The sequence below is a fragment of the Sinohyriopsis cumingii genome, chromosome 5 (assembly GCF_028554795.1).
Source record: "Sinohyriopsis cumingii isolate HCF-2022 chromosome 5, ASM2855479v2, whole genome shotgun sequence".
NCBI lineage: Eukaryota > Metazoa > Mollusca > Bivalvia > Unionida > Unionidae > Sinohyriopsis > Sinohyriopsis cumingii.
The window spans coordinates 34422388-34440780 of record NC_142965.1 but is presented as its reverse complement, the minus strand read 5'-3'; the positions used below and the strand labels follow the sequence as shown (position 1 = coordinate 34440780).

The following is an 18393-nucleotide window of genomic DNA, read 5'->3' as shown; positions in this document are numbered from 1 at the left end:
TCTACATTCAACTATCTTGTGAGGGCATGTCAATTAACAAGAGACAGCGTCTTACGAAAGTGTTTTGGACGATAAAGGAAAATATAGATTTGTCAAAATATTGAAAGAGAGAACGTGGCTTAAAATATTGTCTCATTCAGAAACAAACGCCATCTTTTCAGCACATATATTCCCAAGATCCTTTCAGTTTTGTTCTAGCCGATTGCAACGATTTAGTTACTTTTTAATCTCTGCAGAATATGTCTTGGCCCCAGGAACTAATGCGTGTTACAACACCATGGCTGGATAATGCACGATATCGATTTTTCAGCTCAGTAGCTTTGCGAGCTCTGTTCGGGATGGAAGATGTATTCTTGATGGATTTCCCGTCTGCTCCACACTCATCGCACGTTCCATTTTCGCACATAGTCGATAAGGCCTGAAATTTGGTGATTTTTAAAGAGGAATATGAAGAAGTTGTGAAAATGAAATTCAGTTGATTCGGTTTATTTGGGGTAAGTACCTACGTTTTATTTTATTTTATTAGGTATCGTTAATATCAAATCACGACAAACAAAGGATAAAACAGATGCTAGTTAAATTGGTTTTCGACTCTGGTTCGCAAACAAGGAGACCTCTCGCCATAAACTCCATATGCATTCATTTATACCTTTTACCTTCTTCTATGACTTGGTACTCTTATTTAAATAAATCATAAATGTATATTGAAGAATATCACGATTACGTACAAAACTTAACCAATGCATTAATAGTTCTCAGTATGAAAAAAGTTAACAGAATGTTAACTTCCGTGTGTTTCACAGATTAAGCAAACATGAGGGAAAACTTAATTTGGCCTCAATCCCTTGTTTCTTAGCAACTGTGTTGTGACAATCCGTGCTCTAATTAGGAGACCCTTTGATATGTACCAAAAATGTGTGCAGTAGGCATATGTTTGACAATCGTTCATCAGTTATGCTACTACATGTATTTCATAAACGTATATTCGTGATTATTAGGATGATAATATTGACTGAAGAAGAAAAAAAGTCAAAGATTTTTATTAGAAAAACAAACACATAATTAAAACGCTTATTATCGTACATAAACTAACTCAAAACAACTTAGACGGTTGTAAAATTGTATCTTAATTTAACACTTTGCAAATACAGGAACTTGATACGCTAATGTGTGTGTGTGTGTGTGAGAGAGAGAGAGAGAGAGAGAGAGAGAGAGAGACAGGGACAGAGACAGAGAGATGGAGGGAGGGAGGACGGGATTCATTACGTCGTATATGAAATAATTCAGTTGCTTAAGTCATATCCGTGTCGAATCTCTCTTTCCTTGCCACAGAATCGTCGGGTTAGTGGTGTGTAATATAAAATATTATATTTACACAAAATAAGACGCATTAAAGAGATAATCCAAGAAAAGAAATTGGCAAGCAAACTGTCAGACGGGCCAAAGAAAACCAAGTCCCTCATCGATTAAGTGAGCTAAAGGAACTCAATCTGTCAGCGTTGTACAGTGGGTGATGCATTTATGCTGCTGTGATGTCATGTTTGATATTTATACGGTAACAAAGACGTACTTAAAATCTCAAGTTAAAATGTGGAAGAAAAATTTGGGGAAATATATTGTTTTTGTATAGTTAAACAAAAGGCATGACATTTTACACTATTCAGGCAAGAGTCTTTGAAATAGGCTACTATCGAAAACGCATCTCGCATTTTAATGTGTGTTTCTGTATCTAGTTTTAATTCATTTGACATTATTGGTTAGATTTTTCAATCAAATCCAACTGTTATTGAAAAACTTGTGATTATCTTGAAGTCCACAAAGATCATTTTACAAGCATTGTATGAGAAATTACAGTCTTCATTTTGTCGCATGCAATGATGTCATCAGAGAGATGATGATATACATATTCGGGGAAAATAACTCGTATTTTGCGAAATTAGCTTTTGTTAGCACCATACAGTCACTATTTTGCTAAAATGCTATAAACGCTATTACGACATAAGTACATAAATATTATGTACATATCTTTGAAGAGTCGCGATAGCTCTGTTGGTAGAACGTTGAACTCGTAATCCAATCGTCGTGGCTTCGATACCCGCCCAGTCTGTGTCAGCTGCCTGGGTGGGTCCTTGGGAAAGGTATTTAGATCCCGTATCTATCTTCGGTGTGATGAAGACAATGATATCTGAAAAGTGCGTTAAAATCAACCAGTTAACTATCACATATTGATATTTGTATATTTTCAATTACTTTATGTTTATTTAATTTGTATTATTTGTTGACTTTTCTTAATGATTATATGTTATGTACATCTGTATTTTGCACTAGCCTTTGTCCAAAATCAAAGTCATGGTGTACCTGACCAGTAAAATTTATTTCATAAACATAATACATATCTGATATTTCTCTCGGATTATAGATTAAACATTCAGATCATTATCAATGGAGGTAAACATGTTTATTTGAATCAGAGTCTAAGACATACGTTTTTCACTTGAAAATTCCTAAACTTGTTGACAACTTTGAATGTTTTATTTGGGAGACTGACCTGCATTCTGCCTCTATTATTGTGTTTTGGTTTTTTTTTGCCTTTTATATGATGTTGTTTGGTTGAAAAGTACTCATTATTGCCTTAACTTCTGAAGCAGAATCAGTGTTACTGGTGTGTTCATTTTTTTCATATGGCTGGATTTATTTATTCAAATCATTATTCACTGGAATTACAACGTGCTCAATAATATTCTTGGGCTAAATTTTTAATGTGGAATTATAGTGAATTCAGACAAGGACATTGCGGATTATATTATTGTGATACATCAAAAGACTGTTAGCATATCATCACACTCCAGACCATTGGTAATATCAGCGCGTTCGTGACTGCGGGTACATCCACACTTTCCATATCGGAATTTATTTGGAATACAACTTGAATTCAATTGGAACTTCATACACTTGGACTTGTGACAGAACTTTGAGGATGGTTGTGGTCTCTATATATGAAAATGTTAAAAATTAGACTTCCACTATATCCGATAAGACTAAGTCTTCTACGTTAATGATTTAAATCGAAGATTCTAAAGACCAGTTTTACACTTTATTTAGTTTTGTACCTGCGTAAAATCCATGCATGTTACCATGAAAGGGACTCAATGTACCTAACATGTGAATGCATATGTAGGCAACACAAAAATACGAGCCAATCAGCGTATAATTTTAATTTATAAGTTTTACTCGTGCACTCTTTGCATTATCACGTTTCTTTTGGACAAATAGCTCACTCACTGTGTTATTAGCTTAACACTTACCTCAATAATAAGGCTTTTAACTCAGTCGGTTTGACGACTGAGGATGCAAGTTGTTCTAAATATCTCAGGCCCTTTTTCCCTCTCCCTGTGGCGCAGTCCAGGTTCGACATACGGTCTGTAAGTCTTGAATCTCTTCAGTTAATTGAACAAGTTTAAAAAGGTTGACTCCGAGGTGCAAGGATGATTTGTTTTATATTTTCCAACAAAAGCACTTAGCATTCGAGCTGTAATCAGTGCTGCCAAACTTAATCAAATGATAGCTTGTAAGACTAGAAAAATCAACTGAGAAAATAATTTATGCTCCCTGCGTTGCACTCCGCTATTCGTATAACGGAGTGCAACGCAGGGAGTAGACGAAGCAAGGAACCAGACCAATACTCGGGCCTAAAAGCATATTCTATGGTGTCACGATCGGTACTTGTCTTTTCCGTAAAGTTCAAAAACAAGCCTCGTTTGTGATTAGTTTCCATTGAAAATTATAATTGAAATTACTTTTATTCACGTTGTACAATATGGAGGAGGAAAAATACAAGGTTACATTCGGAACACCGTTGACTTTTTTTTATGTCGCAACATGTGTGGCGAACTCCGCCAAAGGAAAATCATAAACTCCATCAAAACTAATTCCGATGCTATTTCTCGACTTGACGGAATTGGCCGAGTGGTGTTTAGGTCGATGGCATCAGTGGTCGATGTTATAATGGAGAGGCGAATATTAACTGTTACGATTGCACATCCATGTTATTGTTTTGCGACTGAGAAATTGAATTGGTCATCATGGCATAACGAACAATATCCAGTAATAACGATTTTAATAGTGCATGACCGTGTAAAAACGAGCATCCAAATTGTATCAGTGCTAACCATTTTTGCACCCTAACTCGTTTCACTTCTATAGTTCCGCTGTTGGGTCAGATAATAGCAATCTTTTGTGTACTTACTTTATATATTGATATATATGATAATAGTGAAATGGGTACTCAATCTAGCCAGGTCAGTATTTAGCAAATGAAGTAGGCCATGTGGGGATCCTGGCGGGAAAAAAAAAACCCTTTTGGCCTTAGAACAAATACAGCGAAGAGGAAATATTAACATCGCCAGTGGCCTAACGGCCTTGTGCCACCTGATTTTTAACTCATCTCCGCATTTGAGTAAGCAACAGACCAGGGGTCTGCGCCAGGATACCCCACATTGGCCTACTACTTGGATATACTAGCATGTTTTTGGGTGACTATATTAGATCCAAGCAACTTTCGCTATTTTGTAAATATTTTTTTTCCTTTTGCATCTGGTGCACGCCGCATACGTGTTCACAGCCCAACAACCTATTGTTTCTTTTATGTATCGAGATGTTACAGCATTGCAGTGCTTGCACCATATTTTTGGGCCAGAATGTACAAAGCCGTTTACAGACTTGCACTCAGTGCAAATAACATGACCAAAACCAATGTTGATATTGAAAAATGATTCGTTTTTTTTTTTATCACTATAGCCAGTAAACACCGTTTGATACCATTATACTTTTATCGTAGATTAAACTTCAGACTCAGCTTGCTTTGGCATAATTCTAAGCTTAGATTAAACTTCAGGCTCAGCTTGCTTTGGCATACTTCTAAGCTTAGATTACACTTCAGGCTCAGCTTGCTTTGGCATACCTCTAATGCGAACAGCTTTAGCAATAAGATCTCATCGTGCTCAAAGAATTTTGTAAACTGATGAACAATTCTGTGTTTGGCAAGACTATGGTGAACATCAAAAACAGAAAATAAATATTTTTAGCTGATCAAAACGTTGAACGGCGAAACAAAGTCGTCGCCGATGACAAGTTTTTAAGCATGAAAAGTTTCAAGAAAAACCTGGTCGCGGTGGAAACAAGAAAAGTACATTTGAAGCTCGACGAGCCAGTTTATGCTGGGGCTGCTGTGTTGGATGTATCAAAGACGCTGGATGTACGACTTTCGCTTTAATTTTATTAAGAGCAATTATAATAATGCCTAGCTTCTCTTTATTGACACAGATTCTCTGTTACTGGATTCAGTGTGAAGATGTTTATGCTGACATGCTTCGTAATAAGAGCCTATTTGACCTATCAGATTACCCAAGTGACAGCAAGCTGTATTGTGGATAATAAACCTATCATATTACCCAAGTCACAGCAAGCTGTATTGTGGATAATAAACCTATCATATTACCCAAGTCACAGCAAGCTGTATTGTGGGTTATAAAAAGGCATTGGAAAGTTTAAAGATAAGACCAACGGAGTACCAATTAAGGAGTTCGTCGGTTTGTGGTCAGAAATTTACGCCATCAAGTTGGCATGCGGGTAAGACGAAAAACGAGCTAAGGAGGTTCAAAAAAAAAAATTGTCGGCAGGGGAGCAAATCCAGCGACTGCAAGGAAGCATTGTTTGGAAGGCGATTTTACCATTGCATATTAACAATAAGATAAAACAAACACAAGATAAAAACACAGCTGCTAAGCAAAGTTGGCCTGTGCAATATCGACGACAAACGATGGTGCGATGATAGAGTCAATACCTGGTCGATTAGGTACAAAAACAGAGACAATGAATATGAGGTACTAAGAGCAATGGGTCTTATTTAATATGAATTTTGTATCAACGAAAAAATTTAGTATCAATCCAAGTAGTCGGAAAAAAGTTTGGTATCCTGGCGCAGACCCCCGGTCTGTTGCTTAGTGTAGTGCGGAGATGAGTCAAAATTCAGATGGCACAAAGCCATTAGGCCGCTAGCCATGTTATTTTTGCCTCGTCGCTGTATTTGTTCTAAGGCCAAAAGGGGGTCTTGCGCCAGGATCCCTACATTGGCCTACTGCTATTTCTTGATTGTAATGCACTCTGTGTTATATCATTGGGATTGGTGTTTCAACGTGTAGGCCGGTACGCCCTAATATTGCGTTACTATTTAGATGTGCATTTGCATAGAAAATACTCTCGCTTTAACCACTAATAGACTATTTCTTCCATGTGTTAATCTTGAAGGCTATGTGAAATTCTTTATATGTTTACATAAGAATCATTCAGATGTGACGTCATTGGTTTTCGGAAGTACTCAAGTCGAAGTCTATGGACAATTTCTGCTGATTTCTTCATTATTATCTACTGTTATCATGTGTTGTTATGGTCATTTCGGTAATAAAGTCGCTTAGTATTTGCTTACTGCACCTTTTATACTGAAACTCGATGCTATTTCAAATTTTGTCCACCGAACCTAAATTAAAGATACGTACACTTTGTTAATACGTTTAGTAATCTAGCTTTTCAATCACATTTATGAATCACGTGATACTTGTTGTTATTAGTAGAAAAGTACGTTTGGCCCAGCCATTGGTGGCGCGAGGGTTCAGGGATGAATATTTTTCTTATGTCAGTTACCAACCATACCCACCCCCACCCTAAGTTTTGTGAAGAGTTGTCCCCATTACACAAAGGTGAAGGTAGAATCAAGGCTAAGGACAGGGTACGACAACATGGACAAAATTGCGGGGCTCAACAACGGTCAGGGGGCCAACCGCTGTCACAATTTATAATTCATATGAACCTACTGTAGAACTGTTCCTAGGGCCCACAGATCCTGTCCGGGCCCTGGGTAGAATATTTTGAAAACTTCAGGTGCAAAAAAGCTCCATACGTCACCCACTTCTCGAAGCGCCCGGGGGCAATTGTCGCTCTCCTTCTAAACACAACCTCCACCTCGCAGTGACACTGGGTCCAGCGAGCGCACGTTTGAGGAACTTTTCTTAGTGGCTGTTACCTAGGTAACTGTTGTTGTTGTTGTTGGGTTTAACCACATTTATAGCACAATATAGGCTGTACATGGCAGCCAGTATAACTGGTGGAGGAAGAACCCGAGAAAACCCCGAGAAGAGCCACCGACCCACGTGAAGCTATTGGCAAGCTTAGTCACGTACGCACAATGGCCGAGCCCGAGACTCGAACCCATGCATACAGTGGTGAGATGGCAATGATCTGTAGCGACGAGTGATTTAGACTACATTGCCACTCGCACTTCCCTCTCCTAGTTAACGGCAGAATTTTCTCATACAGACGCAGAATTCCGCATAAAGTATATATAAGGGCTTGTCCGCGTCTGTGCCAGGACCTGTTCGGGTTTCCGCAGATCATGTTGGAGGTATTGTGTACTCGGACAGTACGCGGTTAAATTTTTAGTGTTAGTTTTTACAACGATTTCCATATATGGCAGCTCGCAAAGGAAAGGTAACTCTTATTATTTCGACATGAATCAACAGTTCAATAGAAATAGAAAATCAGATAATAATAATAATAATAACTGCAAGTTTGATTGTGAAGCCATAGAATGTTTCTCACGCATGGTTTTAAGTTATTTATTATATTATGAAGCTGCTATTGAGTGTTTCTAAAGGCTTTTTATTTAAGATGCAAACTATTATTGTCAAGCCACTGTGTTTCTCACAGCCTGTTTGATGTTAAACCGTATACAAATAAATAAAGTTCAGTCCATGTTTAACAAGTATATTAACAAATAATTAATTAACATAACATCTAAACATTAAAACATATATATTTATACATTTCATCGTAAAAACTGTTATATTACGTATCTTTGTCCAAATGCACTCAACCGATCTGATATAAAGTCAATGAATCGTTTATAGAGAAGTGATTTTTGAGGTACTTTGGTCTCGATTTTTTTTGTGTTCAACACAATTGTTTTCAAAGTCGTAATTTAACAATATTAGGTCTAACTGTCCCAGTTGTTTTAACTGACAGGGCGCATTTATTTTATTGGATTGTGGAGTAGGGGGTGAGGGAGTTTGGTCTCGATCGGTTCATAATTGCTTATGCCAAATTCCTTACCGGACAATTGCAGTTTCAAGCAATTTCATGTTTCTGTCTTTGTATTAAACTCCCAAAAGAGCTATATTTTGTTCCTTTTTATGCAACATATGTTTTGTTCAGCCACGGAAAGATAATGATTCAACCAATAGAATCGTAGGTCCCAGACTTAGGCCTTAGTCTGGCTTTATTATGAAAACTAGTAGTACGCGTCATTATGCAGCTACAGGTTGAATGCTCAATCAAAATTCTTAAATAATTATTGTTGTCAATGAGATTATTATTTTTAAAAAGTCTCTTTCAGTTCCCGTAAGGAAAAGTATCACTGAAAATTACGCAAAGAAATACTTATTAATGTAGAGTATTGTTTGGGTTGTGAGGAATACTACTTAATAAAGATTATTGTTTGGGTTGCGAGGAATACTAATTTATAAAGATTATTGTTTGGGTTGCGATGAATACTAATTAATAAAGATTTTTGTTTGGGTTGCGAGGAATACTAATTAATAAAGATTATTGTTTGGGTTGCGAGGAATACTAATTAAAAAGATTGTTTGGGTTGCGAGGAATACTTATCAATAAAGATTATTGTTTGGGTTGCGAGGAATACTAATTAATAAAGATTATTGTTTGGGTTGCGAGGAATGCTAATTAATATAGATTATTGTTGGGTTGCGAGAAATGCTAATTAATAAAGATTATTGTTTGGGTTGCGAGGAATACTAATTAATAAAGATTATTGTTTGGGTTGAGAGGAATACTAATGAATAAAGATTATTCTTTGGGTTTCGATGAATACTTTTTAATAAAGATTATTGTTTGGGTTGCGAGGAATACTAATTAATAAAGATTATTGTTTGGGTTACGAGGAATACTAATTAATAAAGATTATTCTTTTGGTTGCGAGGAATACTAATTAATAAAGATTATTGTTTGGGTTGCGAGGAATGCTAATTAATAAAGATTATTGTTTGGATTGCGAGGAATACTAATTAATGAAGATTATTGTTTGGGTTGCGAGGAATACTAATTAATGAAGATTATTGTTTGGGTTGCGAGGAATACTAATTAATAAAGATTATTGTTTGGGTTGAGAGGAATACTAATTAATGAAGATTATTGTTTGGGTTGCGAGGAATACTAATTAATAAAGACTATTCTTTGGGTTTCGAGGAATACTAGTTAATAAAGATTATTGATTGGGTTAGGAGGAATGCTAATTAATATAGATTATTATTTGGATGGCGAGGAATACTAATTAGTAAAGATTATTGTTTGGGTTGCGAGGAATACTTATTAATAAAGATTATTGTTTGGGTTGCGAGGAATACTAATTGATAAAGATTATTGTTTGGGTTGCGAGGAATACTAATTAAAAAGATTGTTTGGGTTGCGAGGAATACTTATCAATAAAGATTATTGTTTGGGTTGCGAGGAATACTAATTGATAAAGATTATTGTTTGGGTTGCGAGGAATACTAATTAAAAAGATTGTTTGGGTTGCGAGGAATACTTATCAATAAAGATTATTGTTTGGGTTGCGAGGAATACTAATTAATAAAGATTATTGGTTTGGTTGCGAGGAATACTAATTAATAAAGATTATTGTTTGGGTTGCGAGGAATACTAATTTATAAAGATTATTGTTTGGGTTGCGAGGAATACTAATTAATAAAGATTATTGTTTGGGTTGCGATGAATACTAATTAATAAAGATTATTGTTTGGGTTGCGAGGAATACTAATTAATGCAGATTATTGTTTGGATTGCGAGGAATACTAATTAATAAAGATCATTGTTTGGATTGCGAGGAATACTAATTAATAAAGATTTTTGTTTGGGTTGCGAGGAATACTAATTAATAAAGATTATTGTTTGGGTTGCAAGGAATACTAATTAAAAAGATTGTTTGGGTTGCGAGGAATACTTATTAATAAAGATTGTTTGGGTTGCGAGGAATACTTATTAATAAAGATTATTGTTTGGGTTGCGAGGAATACTACTTAATAAAGATTATTCTTATGGATGCTAGGAATACTAACTAATAAAGATTATTGTTTGGGTTGCGAGGAATACTTTTTAATAAATATTATTCTTTGGGTTGCGAGGAATACTAATTAATGAAGATTATTGTTTGTGTTGCGAGGAATACTAATTAAAAAGATTGTTTGGGTTGCGAGGAATACTAATTAATGAAAATTATTGTTTGGGTTGCGAGGAATACTAATCAATAAAGATTATTCTTATGGTTGCGAGGAATACTAATTAATAAAGATTATTGTTTGGGTTGCGCGGAATACTAATTAAAAAGATTGTTTGGGTTGCGAGGAATACTAATTAATAAAGATTATTGTTTGGGTTGCGAGGAATACTAATTAAAAAGATTGTTTGGGTTGCGAGGAATACTAATTAATGAAGATTATTGTTTGGGTTGCGAGGAATGCTAATTAAAAAGATTGTCTGGGTTGCGAGGAATACTAATTAATACAGATTATTGTTTGGGTTGCGAGGAATACTAATTAAAAAGTATTGTTTGGGTTGCGAGGAATACTAATTAAAAAGATTGTTTGGGTTGCGAGGAATACTTATTAATAAAGATTGTTTGGGTTGCGAGGAATACTTATTAATAAAGATTATTGTTTGGGTTGCGAGGAATACTACTTAATAAAGATTATTCTTATGGATGCTAGGAATACTAACTAATAAAGATTATTGTTTGGGTTGCGAGGAATACTTTTTAATAAATATTATTCTTTGGGTTGCGAGGAATACTAATTAATGAAGATTATTGTTTGTGTTGCGAGGAATACTAATTAAAAAGATTGTTTGGGTTGCGAGGAATACTAATTAATGAAAATTATTGTTTGGGTTGCGAGGAATACTAATCAATAAAGATTATTCTTATGGTTGCGAGGAATACTAATTAATAAAGATTATTGTTTGGGTTGCGAGGAATACTAATTAAAAAGATTGTTTGGGTTGCGAGGAATACTAATTAATGAAGATTATTGTTTGGGTTGCGAGGAATGCTAATTAAAAAGATTGTCTGGGTTGCGAGGAATACTAATTAATACAGATTATTGTTTGGGTTGCGAGGAATACTAATTAAAAAGTATTGTTTGGGTTGCGAGGAATACTAATTAATAAAGATTATTCTTTTGGTTGCGAGGAATACTAATTAATAAAGATTATTGTTTTGGTTGCGAGGAATACTAATTAATGAAGATTATTGTTTTGGTTGCGAGGAATACTTATTAATAAAGATTATTGCTTGGGTTGCGAGGAATACTTATTTTAAAAAAGTATTGTTTGGGTTGCGAGGAATACTAATTAATAAAGTATATTGCTTGAGTTGCGATGAATACTTGTTAATAAAGATTATTGTTTAGGTTGCGAGGAATACTAATTAATACTAATTAATAAAGATTGTTGTTTGGGTTGCCAGGAATACTTATTAATAAAGATTATTGTTTGGGTTACATGGAATACTAAATAACATCGATCATTGTTTAGGTTGCGAGGAATACTAATTAATAAAGATTATTGTTTAGGTTGCGAGGAATACTAATTAATAAAGATTATTGTTTAGGTTGCGAGGAATGCTTATTAATAAAGGTTATTGTTTTGGTTGCATGGAATACTAAATAACATCGATCATTGTTTGGGTTGCGAGGAATAAAGAATATATGTACCCATATTTTAAAAAGATAATATGACTATAGCGTGGCACGGTCACAAAAATTCCACCAACTGATATTTGTTAAGAGTGTTAAAAACTCGTTAAAATCAAACTTATTTAATTTTCCAATTGGTCAAAATAATATTCTTTAGTAGACCTTTGTATATTTTGTATTTTTAGTGCCGGACACGACGCTTGTCCCACCCCCCCCCCCCCCACGGGATACAATTGTTATCATGTTCTCTAAAATAATTTTTTTGCGATTTCTCTATTTTTTATTGAGAATAGTATCCATAGAGACGAGACCCCAGCTAAACTAGTATGAATTCACGTATTTATGGTAATTATATCATTTCGTCTCTGCGGGGTGGGGTCACTTTTCTATGTTGAAGTGACAAATTCCAAGATAGGCGCAATCTTGAAAACCAATCCAATCTAATTTAACTATACTAATATGAACAAAAGTCATTTAGAAATAACATATAGTCGATCTCCCTATTGTCCAGCACTCTAAATGTTCGTACTACTTATAATATACTTTCTTTCAATATAATATAGAACATTTCGAATGCAGAACGTTTTAATATGAAAAGGCAACTTTACGCAGCCTGCTTGACATGTATACCAAGTGTGGTTGAAATCTTCTATCCACTGTAATGATTTCTACCCTTAAACTATTTTCCTTACGCTGATAGGTAGTACTAGTATTTACTACTACTACTACTACTACTATTCCTACTTGTACAGTGTAGGTCAAGGTCGAAGAAGTTGATATTTTAAATTTTAAAGTGTTCACGAAGGTTTGTGGTGAGTATAAATAGGTGCAAACTGATTATATGCAACAAAGAAACTAGAACAATGCAACAGAAGAAGACACAAATAAACAACACTCTAAAACTATGAAAAGTAACGTTAATGACCTTTCACCTAAGCAGAGGACGATTTCAGATATTAAAGTGATAGTATCTTCTATTAAGAGTTTACTGTTCGATTCCTTCGATATCATATGCCCTTTTGGAGCTTCCGTCATCTATTGATGACACTGATAATGATTTGCTTTTATTAGTTCTATTTCTTCTATATTGATTTGCTGGTTGCTTGTTTTTGAAAATACTTCTAACGCGTAGCTGGCTATCTCATATCGAGGAAATGAGAACTAAATGCCTTTCCCAGCTACACAATACGCCAGTGGACCCAGCCATCCGTGAATTAAGAGCCCGACGCTCTCAAATTGAGTTACATTAATTTATGGCATTGATATAGGATTAATAGTGTCAAGGTTTTGTACCTTCTTAAATCTATGGCATTGATATAGGAATAATAGTGTCAAGGTTTTGTACCTTCTTAAATCTATGGCATTGATATAGGATTAATAGTGTCAAGGTTTTGTACCTTCTTAAATCTGTGGCAGTGATATAGGATTAATAGTGTCAATGTTTTGTACCTTCTTAAATCTGTGGCAGTGATATAGGATTAATAGTGTCAAGGTTTCGTACCTTTTATATCTATGGCATTGATATAGGAGTAATAGTGGCAAGGTTTTTCACCATAAGGTTACGTTATTTCACGAAATACATGCTAAAGGAATAAACAGTTATACATCATGCGATACAAAGATTGATTTTGTGGTCAAAGAAGGCTCTTTTAGACACATGTAGAAGATTGTAAACCATCGATTGATCCAATGGATGATATTCAGTGTGATGTTTGAATGCTGATGCATTCATAAATACCCTTTGTTCATGTCACAGCTTTTAAGCTTCCAGAAAAGGGCAATATGATGCCACAAAAATAAAATGTCGTGACAGTTATTCACCAATATGATGACCCTAAACCCTATAAGCAAATCGCATGTAAATCTAACAAAAGAGTGGCCGCACGAAAACAGAGACGTATAATTTTAAATCGATAGCCTGTCCTTATCCTGTACACAATGTGTTGTTATGTACATTTAATTTATATAGTGTGCTGAACCTATTTTCATGGTTGTAAGTTCTAATCACCATGTTTACCTAGGAAGAGTTTAAGGTCAGTTTTGTTCACTGTTAGTCTAGGGTTTTTCCTGTAAACTCTTCATATTCTATTACGTTATAGACCAAGGGAAAATAGCTATAAGATCAGTCTGTCAGATGTAATTCGAGAGGACTCATTCATTCAAAATATTCGTTGGAATGACTAAACTGTTCAAACAGCCATACATTTATTTTAAAATAAGTATTTAATAACTAATACAATTACCGTATATACTCGCGTATAAGCCCGTTCGCGTATAAGCCGACCCCCAAAATGAACAGATATAAGCACTAAAAAGTTCATGACCCGCGCATAAGCCGACCCACAACTCCGAGACATCTTAAGATGCACGAGGTAAGTTCTAAATGCATTTATTTAGGCAAGCTTATATTTGAAGAAAAAAATACATGTATACTTATCTTAGAGGTTGGCGTGCCTCATTATTACAAAAAAGGGTATAAACGTGTTTGAAAAGTAATTTAATTTTCTGTTTTCTTATCGTTTCTGCCTAATTTTGTATAATTTGATCGAACGATGACAGGAATTTAGCAATCGCGAGTTGCAGTAACACTACCTCTTCCTTTTGACTCGATTGTTTGTTATGCATTATTGCACTGGACATTTTATATCAGTGCACCGGTAATTACGTTTTTACTTTGCTTTGAAATTGTAAATACTTAATTCATTAAAATGTAATCCCAGTATGACAACTCAACAAACAACTATACGGTTCGATTCAACGCTCGCAATTAGGCCACTGAACGTATTTACATAATGGCGCCACCGCATGTACATTTGTAGGTTTGATTACGCGCTGAATTAAGTACATCCCTTGGAGTCGAATCATGGGCACCATTGCGCTAAACTTTAATGATATCACCAAAATACAATAATGAAGTTTCAGACATATTGCTTCGAAAATTGTACTAATACCGTAAAAGCTGAGTTGAAGCTTGCTTTGATGTAAGCGACCTTACAATATACCTGTCAATTTTCACGCCAGGATGAAGAAAAAAAAAAACTCCCGAGGATTTTGGGGGCGCTCCACGCATAACTCATGATTTCATATCTTCCGATTTTTGCAGAGAACTCCCCATTATTACATTATGTCTTCGACTTTCATTTCTTCTAAACAAGAAACGTTCTACATGTTCTGTTCTACACCTGTGTATTTTTGTTGTGACGAAATAATTACTTTACTAGAAAGAATTCGCTTCTTCACTAAACAGAATAATAAGTTTAGACATTATTCACGCAAATTAATGATTTTATTTACCTCTACAACAAAACAAAAATAAAAAATAAACCACAACAATAAAATCATCCACAAAAAATTTCAATCCCTAGAATGATCACTAAGAATGCTTAACTCCATATGCTATAGGTCCATTCCCACGAAAGAAATTTACACGAGTGAACACCTGACATTTTTATACCGCATATACCAATGTTAATTACCATCGTTAAATTCAAAGCAGGAATGAAAATACATACCACTCAGCAAATGTGTCCTCAAAAAACTAATTCGGAATACATGTTTTACAGTAAACAATACTAAATGCTTGACGAGTTGAAAATAAGGAAATAAGGTCGGATATACAACGAGGGAAAATACCATGAGACTGCCTACTTAGGTACCTTTAGTTCAACAAAGTTGGAAATCCTTTATTTGCCAATCAATTGCTGGTGCTTGCATAGCACACAATAGTGTAGAACATGGTTTCTTTGAATTACGACGGAGGGCCAGTCGTTTTCACAAAATAGTTGCTTTGATAAGTATTAACTTTTAATTAGTCGCGATTGACTTTCTTGTTTGTTTATTTAAGACTAATTTTTAGCTATTGTGCAGTTTGAACACAGCTGACCAAAATATGAAAATAGGGCACGTAATGGGGGTGGGGGAATAGGGCGCCTCACAGGGAGAAACGGCGAGTCTCTTTGCGAATTTCACGCATAATGGACCAGGAAGATCGATCAATATTAGGCGAAAACAAGACTTTAAAAATGCCACGAAAAACCTCCCGATTTTAGGTGAAAATCTCTTTTTTTATTCAGTCTCCCTACTTGGCTTTTGAAAAGTTCATAGGTATGCCTTACATCCCTTTTTACAAAACTACGGTAATCGTACTAATATTATCAAATAAAAAGCAATTACACATCAATGAACTGATACAGTTGCCGGTCAGAATTCCCTCTTAACACAAGCCAGTTTCAGGGTTTTAATGATTAACTGGCCTGTACTGCTGTCGCAAAACGAAAGACAAATTCGCCGACTATCAACATGGGAGACGCCGATACATCAAGCTTTACATTGTGTGGAACGTTATGTTGTTTGTTCATCCAAAACACAAAACTAAAATTGACTGATGTTGATCTTAGTTGATCTGTATGAGAATTTCAGCCTTTATTATTACCACTCTTTGTGAACATATAAATTATGCCGGTTATATGCCTTATACAATTAAACCTGCGTACCTTTTCAAAAATATTACCTCCATTTGTAGGATCGCTTATATCACTGGAAATGGAGAGTGGACATATTATGCAAGTTTAAATAAATGTATAATGCAAGTTTGTGTAAGAACGAGATTCTCATCATATCAGGTCTAACAATGTGTAGATGCTGACATATTTCACCAATGTAAGGTCATCAATCTAATGGACCAATTATTAGCAAGCTGTCTTGTGCATTCTGTATGCACGTCTTTAATTAAACAGAAAATGTACTTTTATGTGTACGCTGTTATCCGTCGAAACTGTTTTAATAAACGTCTGATGTTTGTTTGTGGATGCATCTTGGACCACTAGCTATGTAAGCTATGAGGCCTTTAAGGATTTATTCATGAAATAAAACTAATCTTTTAGACTGGGCATATGTCTGTTTACTTGGAGCAATAAAGTCTGTCTGTTTTAAAGGTCATAGGGCTGTCTTTTTAACAGTATGTAAGTCTGTCTCTTTGACAATAGATAGCTCTGTTTATTGTACATGATGTCAGTTATTTGATGATAATGGAATATTGGGAAAGCAAACTGTTAACTGCACACACGCATCTTGTACATTAAAGCATACATATCTGTGATAGAAAACTTTTAAATTCTATGTACAGTTGAAATAATTTGACAACCTTGGACTGATGATCATCATATCTGCATCTCCTTTCGTGTGAGCCATAACTTATTACTTTTCGTCAAATATTATACAGAACTTTCGAAGTCATCTACCTTAGCTGTAAGCTTTATTCTGCTCTTCACTGAATTTTAAATCTTTCCATGCAAATGAATAGGCTATTATCAGTCAGGTACAGCAATACACCAATACACTTATTGATGTATTGGACTTGTCCCTATTTTGAAAACAGAATTTTGTCTGTGGTTGCTATTTTGTTTTATCGGTGATGTGCTTAGTAAGGCTTTATCCCTGGTGTGATCTAAATGTTTTGACAATTTATGGATTTCTACTTTCGAATATGCGTTTCTTTGTCGTTCATCTTCTTGTGTCTCTACCCTTATTTTCAGCTAAAGAACACAGAGAGGGATAGAAAGTGACATATATTAACGTTTTAGTATTTAGGCCAATGGGGTGGGAGGGGTAATTTCTAAAGTCCTAACCAGTATCTATGTGAAGTGTCCACCAAAGAAAGCAACATTGCCCTAGATTTCATTAAATACTGGCTTGCCTTGAATAACTACCCTTTTAGACGTGTACATTATTTAAAGAGTCACCATCACTTAGTTTAAAAACATGTTACTGTGACATTTTTATGTATAATAAAAAAACAATTAAAAAGGTGTTAAAGATATAATACCGAATTACGTGTTTTATGTCTCAATTATTTATGTGAATTTTATTATTAGTTGAGGACACGGTCAACTATTGTTTGTAATGTAATATGCAGCATGAATACTGACAATCTTTTCATTATGTCCTATGGAATAATAAAAACTTTGACAACATTATGCAATGGGAATTGATGCGCTTGCTATATGTAGCACAATTGTTTGAACAATGGCCAAACCCAATCAGGACCATTTTGTAAATGTGGAATGAAGAATAACATTAGCTGACGCGACGAACAAACAGCTTGAAGGACTCAAGGTACTGATTGTATGGAAAAATGGGAACCAGTCTGGAAATGGGTGAAGATAAAATAGAGTTTATATGGATTTGGCTGGCCAGGATTGATTGAAAATTAAAGATATATTTTCGTAAAAAAAATATTTTCAGAGCTTATCCCTAGTTATAACTGAATTTTTTTTAGAGATTTTGTTTTATTGATGAAAGTTCAGTCCTTTGACAAACTTAAGTTTGGAACACTCATTACTTAGCACCTGAATGTTTGGTGCGGAATTAACAGCACATGTTTCAAACACACGTAGGTCCTGAAAATGCCGCGGCTCATGTGGTTTTCTCCGCACAAATATCTGTCATCCAGGATGCATCTATACTGATAAATATAGGTTTGATTATGAGCACTCAGAAATTTAAAGTTATTGATTTTAAATATCATGGTGTTAGCATAGGTTTACTATGGGTACTGAATTGGTACTGTGAGTTCTGG

General features: G+C 35.0%; 1 protein-coding gene across 1 annotated transcript in view; it reads left to right on the top strand.

Annotated features, from left to right (window-relative positions):
• The first annotated feature begins 340 nt into the window (after positions 1–340).
• LOC149798918 (podocan-like) overlaps positions 341–18393 on the top strand; it is a 48888-nt gene continuing 30835 nt past the window's right edge. The window contains exon 1 of the mRNA XM_089957003.1: positions 341–494. The gene's annotated coding sequence lies outside the window, so the exon portion shown is untranslated. The remainder of the gene's footprint in view (positions 495–18393) is intronic.